This window comes from Salarias fasciatus, chromosome 20, assembly GCF_902148845.1.
Source record: "Salarias fasciatus chromosome 20, fSalaFa1.1, whole genome shotgun sequence".
Taxonomy (NCBI): domain Eukaryota; kingdom Metazoa; phylum Chordata; class Actinopteri; order Blenniiformes; family Blenniidae; genus Salarias; species Salarias fasciatus.
The window spans coordinates 13600545-13616404 of record NC_043764.1 but is presented as its reverse complement, the minus strand read 5'-3'; the positions used below and the strand labels follow the sequence as shown (position 1 = coordinate 13616404).

Here is a 15860-nt window from a genome sequence, read left to right as displayed (position 1 = left end):
TGCCTCCAAAAAGGCTGGCACAATGTGTAAAATGTAAATAATACATGATGCAATAATTTGCAAAAGGCATCCACAATAGATCAAAGCCATATCACAAGTTTGAAAGACGGTGAGCATCTAATATTGACCGGCAGGCTTTTCCCCTGGGCCCCCTGATCTGTTCATCTTTCCTTAATCATTTGATGAATTTATGTTTTCCTACAGCTCAGCCTCTCTAAAATGCTCTTTCTTTTCCCAATGATCAACTGGCTATTAACAGAATTAATTGTAAAATTATTTCCCACCTATGTAGCATTGAGCAGTTTGCTTTCATCTTTTTGGCTTTTTCAAAATTAATCTTAAAATAAAACTAATAAAATGACCTCATGCATCACTGTCAATACCTTACATATTGTTGATAAAATGTGAATTTAAAAGAAGTGAACATGATGTAATTTTGTTGAGGTTGAACAAAAAAGAAAGCATCTCTGATATAAAAAACAAAACAAAATCTTAAAAATCCTCCATTGCTAAACTGCTCCTGTACAAATACGGTCAAGTGTGTTGCACTTTTATCCTTTTTAAACAGCTAATCTGGAAAGAACTCCAAACACTGTGATTGTTCTCAGACTTCGGAATAACACGCTTGACTCTCAGAATTTGTCCGTTCCCTATCCTATGCACACAGCCAAGCTCTGTTTAATATGTAACAATGTTGTTAACCCCAATTTCCTGCTTAGTGTGCCCCTCCACAGGCCACATTGTTAGCTCCAGCGAGCTCTTGGCAATCAGCGGCGCCGTGCCGGCGACTCTCATTCAGCCCGTCCACGCTGCAGACGGGAGGGGATTCTCTCCCACAGCCCTGCTCATCCCTCCTTCGGGTCCCTGCTGTGGATCTCACCCTCCCTCTTTGCTGGCAGGTGACACCAAATAACAGATGTTGGCCCGAGAGAGCCGCTTCATCGCATTCACTCGGCGCTGCCAACACACCCCGGCACGGGATGAGCCGAGCCGCGGGGGTCCTGAGGACCATCCCGTCCGCCAGCGGGGGGGACGCTGTTTGTCTTTGTGCCGGGGACACGAGAGAGGTGGAGGAAGGTGGGCGAGCAAATCAGCTTGTTTTGGATTAGGAGCGAATCAGGAGATTTTAAGAATCGGGAGATACGTCTCAATAACAGGTTGAAAACACGGACACCTGTAGGAGGCTCAGGACCGCAGCCAGTGAGCGACACAGAAGCTATCACTCCTCATTCACAAATTCCTCAATTCCTGCGGAAGAATAGGGACACAGCAGCGATATAGCCAAGAGTGCACTTAACAAAATCAGAGCTTAAGCCAGGGTGATCCCAGATGACAGTACGTTTAAAAAAAAGCAAATAAAATTGTAACTTAATTATAGATTTATAATGAGCCACTGCACCACTGCCAAAAACAAGTCCCATACCAAGGCAAACAGGCACCTGCTGAATGCTCGCTGCTCATGGGTTTTCATAGCTTAATTAATCTATGCCTTGGGGTATCATGACTCGTGCGTGCTGCTTGCGTGCATGTTTGAGACAATTAAGTTGCTCCAAGAAACAGAGGTGCAACTTAAACATGGAGCAGAGACATCAATACCACCCGCCGCACGACACAGTCTGTGTTTTGGGGGGAAAGTTGATTGGTCTTTTCTTTAAAAAATATGAATCTGAGTTGATTTCTCTGAAGAAAGGAAATCCAGTTCCGGTTTGGAAGTCAGTATAAGCCACCAAATACATTCACATTTGCCTTCAAAATATCAGAAAATGAAAGTCTCACCTTCCTGGGGACAAAGTTGTGTTGAAGCTGATCCTTCTGGGAATTATCGCCTTTGGCTGATGTTCACTCTGCTGCCATCTGATTTCTGTAGATAAACATTAAACAGCTCAAATGTAGTTTCTGTGAAAAGACAGATTGAAAGCACCAGACCAGATCGCACCAGGGGTGCCATCAACTGCAGCACGTCACCAAACAGAAATGCACACGAGCAAAGCCGGCCGCACAGTTGCTCAAGTCAAGGCAAACCAGGGCAGCGATGGAGCGATGAATCTCACTGAATTTAGCTTGAGTGACAAACAAACCTCTGACATACAAATTAGTTTCTTCTACCACTGTCGGCATTAAAATCAACTTTGGTCCATATGCAAAACAATTTTACCTTTAAACTGATGTAAGAGATTAAAGTCCGCCAAGGGGGAAACGAAGAATCCCAAAACAGTTTCTGCAGCTGGTTAATGCAAAATAAAAGGTGGAGTTAGGATGTCTGTCACTCATATCATAAAGCTCTTAAGACTGGTTAAACTGGTGCTTCGTAGACACTTCTCTTCTCTAAAGAGTGAATGAGTGCAGTGTTTGTATGTTTACAGGGAAAAACGGTAAATATGGTGATGATTTATGGATCACTACAGAAGTAATTGGTGGTCAGAATGAATTAGGACAAAAGTATGAAATTCTCGTGGCTGCTAATTACCAGTTTGAATGAGCCTGATAACTAAAGAGAAAAGGTATTAAATGCAATAATTATTACTATTGCTAATTACATTTCCAATTATGTCACTAATGAGAACAGCTTAATTATCAGCACATTGGATAAATAAGAGTTTTGCTTGGTACCACTGGTGATGGAGGCAGCGATGTGGCTGTGAAATCGGGCACATGAACTCCGGTTAAAAAAAGGCAAAAAAAAAAAGTCTAGAACCTGTCACAACAACATATTGTCATAGAAAGAAAAGGTTATTTAAAAAAAATGTGATTCACTGTATATATGAAATAATATCTAATTATACTCCCGGTGGATTATGAAGCTTAAACTGCTGCTTTACCACGCTTAGTTTTATGTTCTCCTTAAAGTTATCAACTTTTCAAACAACTGAAACTGAATCATTGAACAGACTGATGATGTCCACTGAAATGCTACAGGAGCATCCCCAACTGCACCCAGTGTGGCTGTCAAAATACTGTCCTATCAGGCCGAGGAGCCTCTAAACGCTGTTGGTATTTCTCGCATTCCTTCAGGGCGTTGCTCGAACTTCAGGAGAGCGGAAGTGTTGTGGAGGACGGGCGTCTGAGTGCCAAGCGAAGGCACGATGGATTAGAGTCATATCTTCCACACGGCTGCCTCCTAATCCCACCATCTGAGGTAAACACACGACCAGGTGAGGCAACACGCCTGTCTGAGGCACCTCTGGAGCTCAGAGGGATCCGCTCCTCTACACCCACAGGACTGCTATCTCCAGCCCGCTCTGGTGGCTCCTGCTAATATTCACCACATGTCTGAGTTTGGGGGGTTTGGTAGAGTCACCCACTTTGTGTGTGTCTGTGTGTGGTGTGTGTGTGTGTGTGTGTGTGTGTGTGTGTGCGTGTGAGCGTGTGTGTGTGTGTGTGGGTACAAAGCAGGACCGGTGAGTTTACATTACGGGGTGTGTTTTGACCTGGGTGGAGTACAAACACAATGACACACAACATGAACACAATCAATAGTTATTCTATAATAAGGATTTCAGTGAAGGTTCTTCCACAACAATGGGAAGCACGGCAAGTCATTTCTCTGGAGATAAAGAGTCTGTTTTTTTCTTTTCAGATGAGAACTTGAACATCAGGTTCAGCCCTTTGTGTGACTGGTTGTTTTTTCGTTTAGTTTTTTTTTTTTTTTTTCCGTTCTTCTTCATGTGTTCCAAAAGAGAGCAATAAGGTGATACTTCTGTATGTGTCACTGCCAAGGAATGTTGCCAACTTTAGTTTCAAAGTCTCTCCCTCTCTCCTCAGAGGCAGGACAAGAGGAGGAGCGAAAACAAACAAAACCAGAAAGAAACGCTCATTTCAGATGGAACTGAAGTCTCTCTCTCTCTCTCTTTTCTTTTTTCCCCACCTCAAATATCTTCATCATTACATAAAAACAGGTTTTGATATGTTATGGCATGACTGTTTTTCAGTACATTTTTTCACACATGACCTCATAATTGGAGAAAAGGAAAAAAAGAAAAAATGTACACACCCATCGAGCTGGTACTTGAGATAAACACACTAACAAAAGTTTCTCTATAGATGGGTATTTCACAAGTACATGGAGTATTTGCCTAAAACTAATATTTTCCATCACACTGATGGGTCATTCTGGGATATGAGCAGGCAATGGCATAACACCGGCTGCAACAGGGGATGAATAAGCATCAAAACACACTCCCTTTGAATTAACACAAGGTGAAAGACAAACCATGACTGAAAGAAAAGCTGTCGCTTTGTGAGGGATTTTGTTCCCTGAAAGTCTCATCGTTTCTTTTATCATGTAAAATATTCCTGAAATCCCCTTGAAAACAATGTTCAGCCGAACATCAAGGAGCATTAAAGCAGCTGGTAATACTATAAACACAAGCTAGGGCCGAGCCACTTGTGAAAACCTTGTCAGAACATGTGAATGAGGGAAGGTTATGAAAAAGTGCATATTTTGATTTTGGTGATAAAACAGCAATCACACCAGCTGAAATGTGTTAACTGTTCAGTGACTTTTTTGTGTTTGATCCCATCGGCTGAGGTTTCATTAACATTTATAAAAAGATGCATTGTTTCATTAAAACCACGCGTCTCACTGGGAAACCTGATCACGAGTGTGGGAAGTTGTTTTATCCATGTTAAACTGTGCTCTGTTTTGTTGCAAATTAAACGTTGTAAGTGTGAATAAAGTGTTAATGTTTGATACACAGCCTCCCGCTGTCTGTGGCGTTTATGGGTGTCTGCAAAATAGAATTTATTATCTCAAATTATTTCATTCGCTATGCAAAGAGATGCCCAAGTTGTAAAAATTATTTATGAGTCGTTTAGGGGGGGAAAAAAAAGGAACACTTGAGGTTTTTTTTTTCCCCCCAGCATTTTGAAAAACTGCTCTTAAGGTAAAGTAAGTGCACGATGAAAAGAGAAAACTGAACCTGAATGGTGAGATTTTCTCAGGTTATGTTTCCATCAGTTGCCCTGAGGCACAAGTATGAGATAAATATACTGTAAAATATACACACACCTTTGTCACGCAATGTGACTCCAGCAAGCAGGCATGCAAGTTCATCATTAAGCTTCCTATAAATGGGTGGGATCTTTATTTCCTTTAGTCGTTGTTGACAGAAAAACAGCCTGCTTTAAAGAACAATCCTGCTTCACTGACTGAAGTTTCAGCTTGTGGGTTTAACTGTGTGATAAAATAAGAAAACTTATTTAGTCTGCTTTACTTACTGTCAGGGTTATATTACGAATTAGGGGAAATGTGCTTTTCTGTTAGATTTGCTGGCTTTATTTACCAATTTAGAATACAGTGCATACTGGAATAGTGAAAGAAACCAACTTGTATTTTGTCTTTTATACTTACTTCTCATTACATATACATCTCATGGTAACTAATAAACACTGAATTACAGCTTTTTATTCCCTTGTGGATTTACATAGATTCGTATTTATTTGAAAATATCTTTCAACTAACCGTTAAAACTATTCTGTTTTTTGACTGAAAATATAAATTTCACATAAGTTCTGTCTTGCTTTTTCTTTTTTACACCTTGCGTTCAAAACGCACGTATGCACAGTGACCATAAGGATCAATGAATATTGCATGATTAGTTCTTTTAATTTTCTTGATCATGATGTAAAGTACTGACGTTCAGCCGTCCTACACATTAACACTGTACTGAGAAAACTAAGAGATTGGAAGCATTTTTTTTTTCTGTTTTCTGGCTGTTGGGAGAAAAAAAAAAACCCAAATGTCTTCAGTGGAAACTTCTCATCATTTTTTTTAATTATTATTTTTATTGAGAGCACCATTAATAATAGCTTTACCATTGCTTGCATTCTTTTTACAACGTCTTGCGAACCTAAAGAGGGTGGTTTCCTCGGGTGCTCCAAAGATAGAATTTGGGTGGAGTGTCATTTTAATGGCATCTATGCACCCAGCCAATTTTTACATTCTATTTTGAGTTTTTTACTGCGTAACAGGGAGAGGCGTTTTAATCCGACGACACGTACGCCACGACTTCACCTGCTTCATCTGACTGTGACAGATATCACTCCGCCAGACTCGCACTTGGATATTGGTCATTATAAGTAAAGAGGAAACTTGTGAAAGTTTTTAAGATTAATGTGAAGAGTTAATCAGCCAAATGTAATGTCAGGGCACAAGAAATCACTCCGCAGTTCATGTTAAAAAAAACATGGGGAAACTCGGGTTTCAGTTTAATTCATCATTGAAATACAAGAGGTTATTACCGTGTTTTTTTCCCTCTTTGATATATCTTTTTGGACCGGCAGCACCGAGTATGATTTGTGGATGTAAAGCATACAGAAACAGTTCAGAAATTCCATTAAGTACACCCAATGCATTGATTGAGTGAGCTCAATTTGACGTGACTGTTGAGTCCTACCAATTTACAGAGATTGTGCGAGACTAGAGTGTGTACCAAGAACGGACGTGTTGATTATGTATGCTAGGAGTGGTACAGTCTTTTATTGGAAAATTTACACCCGTGCAGTGATTTATATAAATCAGTAGTGCCCACAAAGCAGTAAAACTCTAATTGTTTCTTCCATTTTGAAAGTCTAGCGTCCATTAAGGATGCGGTGAGTAATAAAAAGGACTTTTAATCAATCCTCTCTTGTTGATGAGCTGATGTGTGAATGTGCTATCCTACCTGACACCGCTACCATATGTTGATTTCTTTTTTCCAACAGTCAACAGAGGAAGAGAGAGAGCTTGTAGGTGAGCGGCTTTACAGTATAAGTTATTCTGAGCACTGAGAACAGAGGACAATCCATCTGGATCTGCCATATTGTTGTTTTTTCCTCATTTATGTAGCAATTGCTATTTCTATCCGCTTTAGTTGTAAAATGACTGTGTTCTTAGGGGTTTTACAATGACACAAAAAAGAAAACAACCCCTGTTATCTTTTTTGACGCTGTTAACTTTTACAATGGAGTTGTTTCAGGGCACCTGCAGCTCGATGTCACATCAGTCCTTTTTGGCCACGCCGGTCCTCACAGTGACCCTTTCATTGTCAGATTAGACTGGCCGACCCCGTCTCCAACGGCTGGCATGGTCACAGTAAATCCTGGAGACTGCTCATGCTAGGGACCTCGGGTAATTAATAAAATCCCCATTACATGCCTTGTGCCCGTTGTTTGCTATTTCAACACCCCATTTGTGCCACGATTACAGTCATTATCAGTCACCGCCATTAATTCTCTACCCGAAGCCAGAACTGCATACTAATAAATTGGGCTCTAAAATTTTTTTACCTTTCAAGGAGTTGGTGTTGGAACGGGGCCAGGAAGTGCCACTCCAGATTAGGAGTCATCTGGTGACTCGGAAGGAGCCCTTTGAATAGAAGGCTGCTGCATCTTTGGAGATAGTTCAAATTTCCCCTTTGATTATATTCCTTTCCCCTCCAAAATGAATCTTTATTAAGCTTAAATCCTGAATAAAATGAAATTAGCAGACTGCAAAATATTGCTTTCTTTTCTGTCTCTATTCCCTTGTGCATGCATGCAAATTATAATGCTTATTTATGTAAATGAGGTGTCGTCTTTAATTAGTTTTGCTTGAGGGCATTAAAATACATGTATTCTTTCCCCAAAAATGATTTGTTTTGTTGCTCTGTTCAGTTTAAGTTCAAAATGAATGATTATGCCAACTAAAAAGGTTTATTAATTCTCCAGCTTTCTTTTTTTTTTTTTCTTTTCTCCATTCCTCTTTTGGAGAATTATCTTCTCCACCCACTTCCTGAGAAGAGTGTATTCTCTGTGAAATCGAAAAGCCTCTTCAGGCAGCACTCTGAGCACTACCCTGACAAGCACTTGTAAAGGTCCCAGGTTGAAACCACATGGTAGAAATGCACTTCCACTTATCAAATCTAAAAGCCGTGCTCTTCAGCAATTCTCTCTATATGTACGCGCTTGTGTGTGTGTGTGTGTGTGTGTGTGTGTGTGTGTGTGTGTGTGTGTTTTGCTACATGACTGTTTGTGTAATGATACATTATTGAGCAGGGGTATTTGCTTAACTGTTGCACTTCACATCCATATATGTATCTTAATGTGTTTTTTGCCCACTGGAAATAACATTGTGCTCCAATCATGCCCTGTTTCACTGTGTTTTTCTTTAGTTAGTACACCACAGATGCACACTTAGAGCACGGCCGTCCTGAGAGTGAGGAGTCCATTGTTCATCTATTGTTATCATCAATGTAAATTCCAAATATCCTCTGAGCAAGTGTGACTCACCTCAAAGCTGAAGTGAGCGTGACCTGTGAAAAGACGTCCTTCCTGATTTGGGTCTTATTTTAATATTTGTTTAAAAGGATTGGCAGCGTGGCACAATAAATCCTCCGCTGCGAACTGTTTTTATGCATTTACTGTTGATTTACAGTCCCTTGTTGAGTGGCTATCGAACAGAAAACTGCTTTATGTCATTGTAGGAGGTGTTGGGTCAACTTCAGTAAGAAGCTGCCACTGACTGTGTTGCGCAGTATTTCAAACCACTTCAGGTTGAAAGTGACCAACTGCGGCTCTGGTTATTGTTCAATATCCTATCAGTATTCAGCATCCCTTCAGCTGCTCAGATGAGCTGAAATGGCAAGTTAAGATGCCCCCTCCCCAGCTTCCGAGCATGATTTATGGAAAGGAAGCTAAAACCATTATAGCATTTTTATTATTATTGTTCTTTCAAGGCTAATGCAACAATAGATTTTTGCATGATTGATGCGTTATACTAAACATTAGAGGATTACATTAACTTTGCATAGAACAGCTAAATGACATGAGATTACTTATTGTTATTTTTCCTGCACATGATCATACTGTAAACATAGTACATATAGAATTTCTTGGCACATATTGATTATTGTGTGCAAACAACGCGGATTACACCGACTGTCTGATACAGCTTCCCCTGTCTCTCAACAGTGCGACAGAGTCAGAACTACACACTGCTCTCCCATGTTTGGGGAAAATGTTGTGAATGGCGTCGCTCCTCAGATTAAACAAATATAAGTGACTTTGATGGCCTCTCATCTGCCCTCTTCATTCTGCAAATTATTAAAACTCTGGGATCCGGTGGGAGGGAATATGGCAGCAATATGCTGATACTTCAATCATCCGGGGAGGAAATTCCACATGTAGTAAGGAAGAATTGCGTAGAGTGTACAGTACAGCCACAAGCTCCCTTTCATCGCGTCCGTGATAGAAAAGCTCTGCAGACCACATCAGACCTCACGCATTATTCCTCACACATTCAGCGCATGCACAGGCAAAGACTCGGCCCTGACTCTGCTTTTCAGACACTGTCCTCTCGCTTCATCATCTGCTGCTAAAAAAAAACAAACAAAAAAAACAGGGTACTTATTTAAAAGCAGCGAATAATGGAAGGGGAAAAAAAAACTGTTGCAGCACTTGAAAATACACTTGACCCAAAAAAGTTTAGGTCAGAACATCTTCTAATATTATCTGTGTTTTGACCTCATTGAGGATAACATTTCTGCTTCTCACATTACGCCTGGCTGAGACCTTACCTTTAACCCTTAATGCTCAATACTTGCTTGGTTTACTGCATAAATTTCGAAGGCGAGGCGCAACAGAACTGTCCTGGTTTTCAAGAGAAACTCTATTAAAATGTTGATGCGCACTTCGGATGCCTTTTACAGGCATTTGAGCTTGTGTGTTTATCATGTCCAGGCCATGCAGGCAATGATGGGCATCCAGCCAACTGATTCTTCCCCCAAAGTGCTAATTTGTGCCACTCTTGTGTGCTCAACGCTATAATTACCTGAAAACGTAAACTGGAAGCTATGCCTGACAAAGACAAGAAACTGTAATAAAATTGAGCTTTTGGTGCCCGGTTGTGGTGAGTCTTATACGACATATTAATGGGATGTTTAAAGGATATGGCACTTTTCCATTTGTCTTGTGGAAAAATCTCGAGCAAAACACCTGGCGCGCTAAGTGCCTTCGGTCTGAACGCTGAACAGCAGCTAGCAGTCATGACACTCTTCTATAAAGCACCGTGACATCTAAAACATTTTTTATTAACCGCGCGCTGCAGCTTTACGCCGGACTTGTCATTTTTGACTGTCGTTATGTGGCAGGTTAATGAACTACCAAAGTCAGATTTCAAAGCCTTTCCACCATGTAAATTACCTAAAACAATAAACCAGCCATCTGTTTAAAAACAAATCATTCAAATCAGTCAGCGCTCACTCGTTCATGGAGTGATGTTTGATGCATTGAAACCACGCTCAGTGAGTGAGCTCCAGGCTTTAAATCTAATACACAGAACCTGAACAACCTGATCAGACAATAAAAGGGTTTTTCTTTACACAAAAGAACGGATTTCACTTTAGGCGGATTCTTTGGGCAAATTGTTCAGTTTAATCTCTGTCATTTTCATAGCTAAAATATTTCGATCAAAGCAGCTTTTCGGAGGCAATCTATATGCTGCAACAGAAACTTATGAAACAAGAGAAATATAGAAAAACGTACAGAGAATTAAATACATGTCCTCCCATAAAAATGTGCTGGGATAGAGGGCATTTTGTTAGGAAGATTCAAAACAGTTCAATTCTGCTTACAAGCTGCTTTACCTCGTCTCCACACCACCAGAACACTGAAGCAAAAACAAGACATTTTTGGTCTCAAAAACAAAACTGAATAATTTTACCTTGATAGAAGTTAAAACTTTGAGACCATAAGACTGTACACCATGGAAAGACCCAGAATTTGAAAATACAATCACAGAAAGTGTCAGCCTCGTGACTTTCATCAATGTTATGCATTTTCGATTAGGAACCAGTACAACCTGTGTGTTATTCTCCTGTATGGTATTAAGCAGTAGGTACAGAACAAGCTGTTGTTTTTTTCTTCCTTTCATTGACGCAAATGTCAGCTACATATTTTTGTGCGTCTTCTGTCTCTTCTGAAGCCAAGCATACAGTATGTGTGGAATGCTCATTCTCAGACATGCCTCAAAAGCAGTATTTTACCTGCCATTTACAATAAAAGCTCTTTCTTTGAAAACCCTGCAGGGGGAATGAGTTTTTGACTAAACTGTGTGTTAAATAACTGAGTATTAAACTGTTCGAAAATATCAGCATTCCGATCATTATGAGACCTGCTTCCTTTTTGACCTTTTATGTACAAAATAACTGTAATAAAACACAACCCAGACGCTTAAATCTCACGTATGTGGAAGATTAATTCACATCTCATTAATTTATATTAACTTCTAATATATTGTGCTTGATGAGTCACAAGACATGACAGATGCAAAGAAATATGTTCCAGTTCAGAAAACTGGCCTTGCAACTTAACTCCAAGGTAAAAAAAAACAAACAAAAAAAATAACAGACAATTTATATGCCAAAAGATCAAACTCGTTTAAAAACAGGTTGAACTATTATTTACGATGAGGGATGTTCCTGTTCAAATCAACTGATGAACAACAACAAGAGAAAACAAATTCCAAGATACACCCAAGGTCAGGAGGGAGGGCAAGAGAGTGAGACTGCTGCTGTAACGATGAACCAGGAGAGAGAGAAAGAGGATATGTTCAGATCAGAAACTTCAGAAATTGGTGAGGAGCATGTGACCCAACATAATGACCCCGCTGACCCCTGCATTCCGTCAGTGGAAAGATTTGGTGCCAGTTTACAGCGAACACCCGCTCCAGCCGGCTGCAATGGATACGTCTCAGGAAGCCGCTTCACACCAGATGACTTGTGACAATAAGGGAGGGCACGAAGAGCAACCCGGCACTTTGAAGAGGCAGGCAAATTTCACACGGCTGACGGTAAAATATGGGGTGCAACACTTTTGGCATTGTATGGAAACATTAAGGGTGAGAGAGCAGAAAAAATCCACTGTGGGACTGAAAGAGCGAGGTTTCCTTGTCTCGCAACAAAAAATGTAAAATACGATCTGATTTAAGCTCAGTAAGCTGCGTGTTGTCTTTTCACAACCCTGAATTGAAGACACACATTTGATAGAATTTTTTTGTGTCTATCTGCATCCGATGTATAAACAAAATCAGACATATCTCATTTAATATTCCTAAACAGTATGAAGTGCATTTTTTACAATATCACAGCAGAGCCAATCACAGCCTGCCAGTTCCAGAGCAAGCAACAATTTTCACACCCACAAGAAATCTGAAATTACAAATTTGACTGAAATGTGTGTTTTTGGACTGTGTGTAAGTTCTACACACAAGGAGAGAACATGCAAACTCCACACAAAAAGGCCAAGAGACATAGTAATCAGGATACAACTGTGCATCCCCTAATTTGCATAACATAACATGTTTTGGTTTTATTAAAGGTCCGTATGAATTCTTCATCCCAGCAGTGACCAGAAGCTCACAAAAACCTCGGACCTTTAGAGAACAAGCAACAATAAGTTGCCAAACACAGATTTCCATGAAAAGCCATAATGTGGGGATACAAAGGCAGCTGAGCAACCATAAAGCGTCTGTGCACATTTTTGACATTATAAATGTGATCATTACAAGGAGAAACATCAAATAGCTCAATCATACCTTTAACCATTTGACATTTCAAATTCTTTATTCTAATCATTAAAAAAAAAAAAAAAAAATCACTCACCATAGTCTGTATCGTTTAAGTTTCACATGTATCTTAAATTGAGAATGATGAAAATGAAATAGCTTCTTTTTTATTTTGCTTGGTCTAGATCTCACAAAAGCCACAAGAATTTGAGAGAAAACAGAATGCCTGTCAAGGCGAGCATACAAGAGGTTAAGGGGGGAATCTGGCATGGCCTAAGCAAAGTCATAAAAATATTTTCCCTTTTATTTAATGTCGTCCATAATTCATTGCCAGGAAAAGCTAATCAATAGCACCTTAATGAAAACTTGAGCCATATTTTATTTTGCCGCAGAGAAGTCCCGGATCAGCATTTGTTGCCTTGTTATGCGCTGGTTTTCACCCTTGGGCTGTCTGACAGATGTGCATCACATTTGCAGATACCCTAAATATTTGCTCTTGTCAAGCATATTTACTTTATCAAAACACCGCAGAGTCGGGGGGGGGAGAGTTCTGACGACGAATGCGATGTAGAGTCAAGAGGAGCGAAGTGAACCACGTCACGCAGCTGATGTTTTACCCCAGCTGTGACCGACGCTCAATATGGCAGCATGTACCGCCGTGCCGAAGGTGTAAATACTAACACATTTTATTTGTGTCATAAAAAAAAAAAATTTACATATCTCTCTAAAGCTAAATTGGGAAGAGTGTGTGAAAAGACAAGCATTGCACACTTTCTCTTAATCATGTGTATCTGTAGTGATGTGGGTAAATTAAATGTAAATTTTAAACAGTAAAATTCTAAGCGGGGATCAAAATTTAGAAACCTACACAGTCTCTATGCGCAACATATCTGACATCAAATTTATTTTGATAAATTTCATACACATTACATTGAAAATTAAGCCGAGTTTGATTAAATCTGCAAAATCAATTACAGTAGAAAATACATGAAAAGTGGAACATGTTTCATGTGTGCTCACATTGGAGGCTTTTCCTCGAAATAGAAGAACTGATTAAAACAACTCGGTGAAGTTCAGTGCCCCCAATAAATTTAATGAAGAATTCTTATTCTCTGTTAAATTTCTGTCACATATAATCAGATCAGTCTGGTATTTAGGCAAGAAGGTGTAAAAGTGAGAGCGCGGCTTCTTGCAGACTGACTGGTGAGATGCGATGCTAATTGTTTCCAGTGATCCTTGTCAACATACAGTATGCTCCGGTTCCACTCAACTATCTATGAACTCGAACTACAATTACAAGAGAAAAGGTCATTTTTCATGCTCTGAAAGGCTTCCTAATGAACTGGTTGCCATCCATTTAACACCAGCCTCCAGTCCGGTAAAGCAGACTTTCCATTTTCACTGACAGCAGGCTTCACTTTGCCTGCAAACTGGATGAAATGTTTTTGTGGTGCCATTTGTGTCAGAGACAATGACTGCGAAACTTAAGGAAACTTGTTTAATGCCCCGCTTTCAGAGTAAACAGTTATTCATCAAAAAAATAATAATGTCTCAAAGGTCAGGCCATAAAATACAATATCTGCCCTCTTTCCATTCGCTATTGCATTAGTTACTTATTGATGACATGGGACTGGGTTGAAAAGACTGAATATATATTGGGAAGAACTTCGGAGGACAGCGTAGTTTATGACTTAAAACAGAAGGGATTCCACTGTGAAAACCAAAGCCTATCATTATGAGGAGGGCCGTCATTTTGATGATTATCTTACACAAGACCCGGGTCTTCTTATCCATATGGAATTACATGAGCGTATAAAGAGCTGTCCAGCAGCTACACGGTGTTTGCCTGTATTTGCATTGTCAGCCGGAGGTGAGAGGGTGGAGACCTGCCAAGCGTGAGGCTCTGGGCCAATGCCGTGACAGCTGACAACTCAGGCAGGCCTTGTGCACAGCGCGGCACTTCTAACAGCCAAGATCCCAGATCAAGTAAATCCTAATCACAGACTTAATATGCCTCTAATGTGAAAATTCATATTTCTACTCTGTAGTGTTTCATGTTCAAAAGGGAGCACATGTCATTTGGCATGCCTTCATATAACACTAGGGCTTCCATCAGTCACTGATTATTGCAATGAGGAATTAAAATCCCTGAACACAAAGGAACCAGCACCACATAGCTTTGGCTGTCAGAATTAACTAGCGAAAGTGACCTCAGCCCATACATGCTGAAGGAAGAGGAATCATATTCAATTAGTTAGAAAGAAATATCCTATCAGACATGCATTCATTGTTGATTAATAAAGATACAGAGCAGCATGCTCCTTTGTATCAAGTCCCGAACCTGTCCTAACGTTCTCCACCTATATATCTGGTCATTTCCAGTGGTGGTGTATCTCGGCTTGCTGGCATTCGCAGCTGATCTGTTAGGATACAGCCGGGATGCAGAGGGGCTGTCTAGTTTGTCAGTGAAGACTGGCTGAGGGAGGCTGTGCTGAACTGTTAGTCTTCTCCCCCTTATGGCACGCTGTGTTTACACCGATCCCTCAGGCCATTTGTTTGCAGCACTTCCTTGCCCCACAGCACCATGCATAATGCAGGAATGAAAATGTTAACAGTGGCAAATAAAATCGGCAAGGTGCCCCCACAAATCAGGGCAGTTTAGGAGCACATTTAATCATCCATGCATTGGGGACAACGCACAGCAATTAATTGTGGCATTTCAAAGAAGATCAGGACCCAATTTTTCCAGGGCCCTTCAAGCTTCTTGCTCGGTTACCCCATCCGCCGCCGACCAGCGGCAGCGGTTTTTTTGCTCCTCTCTCTAAAGCGTCTCCTCATTTTGGCCTCATTATGTTTATTATCTCTCTACCATCAAGTCGATGACAAGAGCACTGTAGTGGTACTGTATGTTGCACAGAATTGCATCAACAAAGCCCACCCAGCATAAGAAATAACAAAAAACAGACATTGTTTGAAGAGGGTCTCCCATGTATACACACACAAAGTAATTCCGTCTAAGTCTTGCATTTCTCCAGCATGCTCCAAGACAAACAAGTTACAGCGCCATATGGTGATGTCAGGAAAATAAATAATTTACAGAAATTCATGTGCGGTGTGCAGATGAGCAACCACAGAAATACCAACAGAGGCGTCCTCATACTTAACCCTACTAATAAGAGCCCTCAGCATGGGGGCCGCAGAGAGACAACCACAATATTGGGCCTTAACTGGATTGAGAACTACTTTGGAATTTCAAAGAGTGGGACTGGCAACTGTCTCTGGACGTAAGGACAGCGTTTCGAGCAGATACAATCTTCAGTGCCTTTCAGCGCTTCCTGAA

At 40.5% G+C, this 15860-nt stretch overlaps 1 long non-coding RNA gene across 1 annotated transcript in view; it reads right to left on the bottom strand.

The window, feature by feature from the left end:
- LOC115407504 (uncharacterized) overlaps positions 1–15860 on the bottom strand; it is a 74530-nt gene that overhangs the window by 41089 nt on the left and 17581 nt on the right. Inside the window, exon 3 of the long non-coding RNA XR_003933635.1 lies at positions 1777–1861. This is a non-coding gene — a long non-coding RNA (uncharacterized LOC115407504). The remainder of the gene's footprint in view (positions 1–1776; positions 1862–15860) is intronic.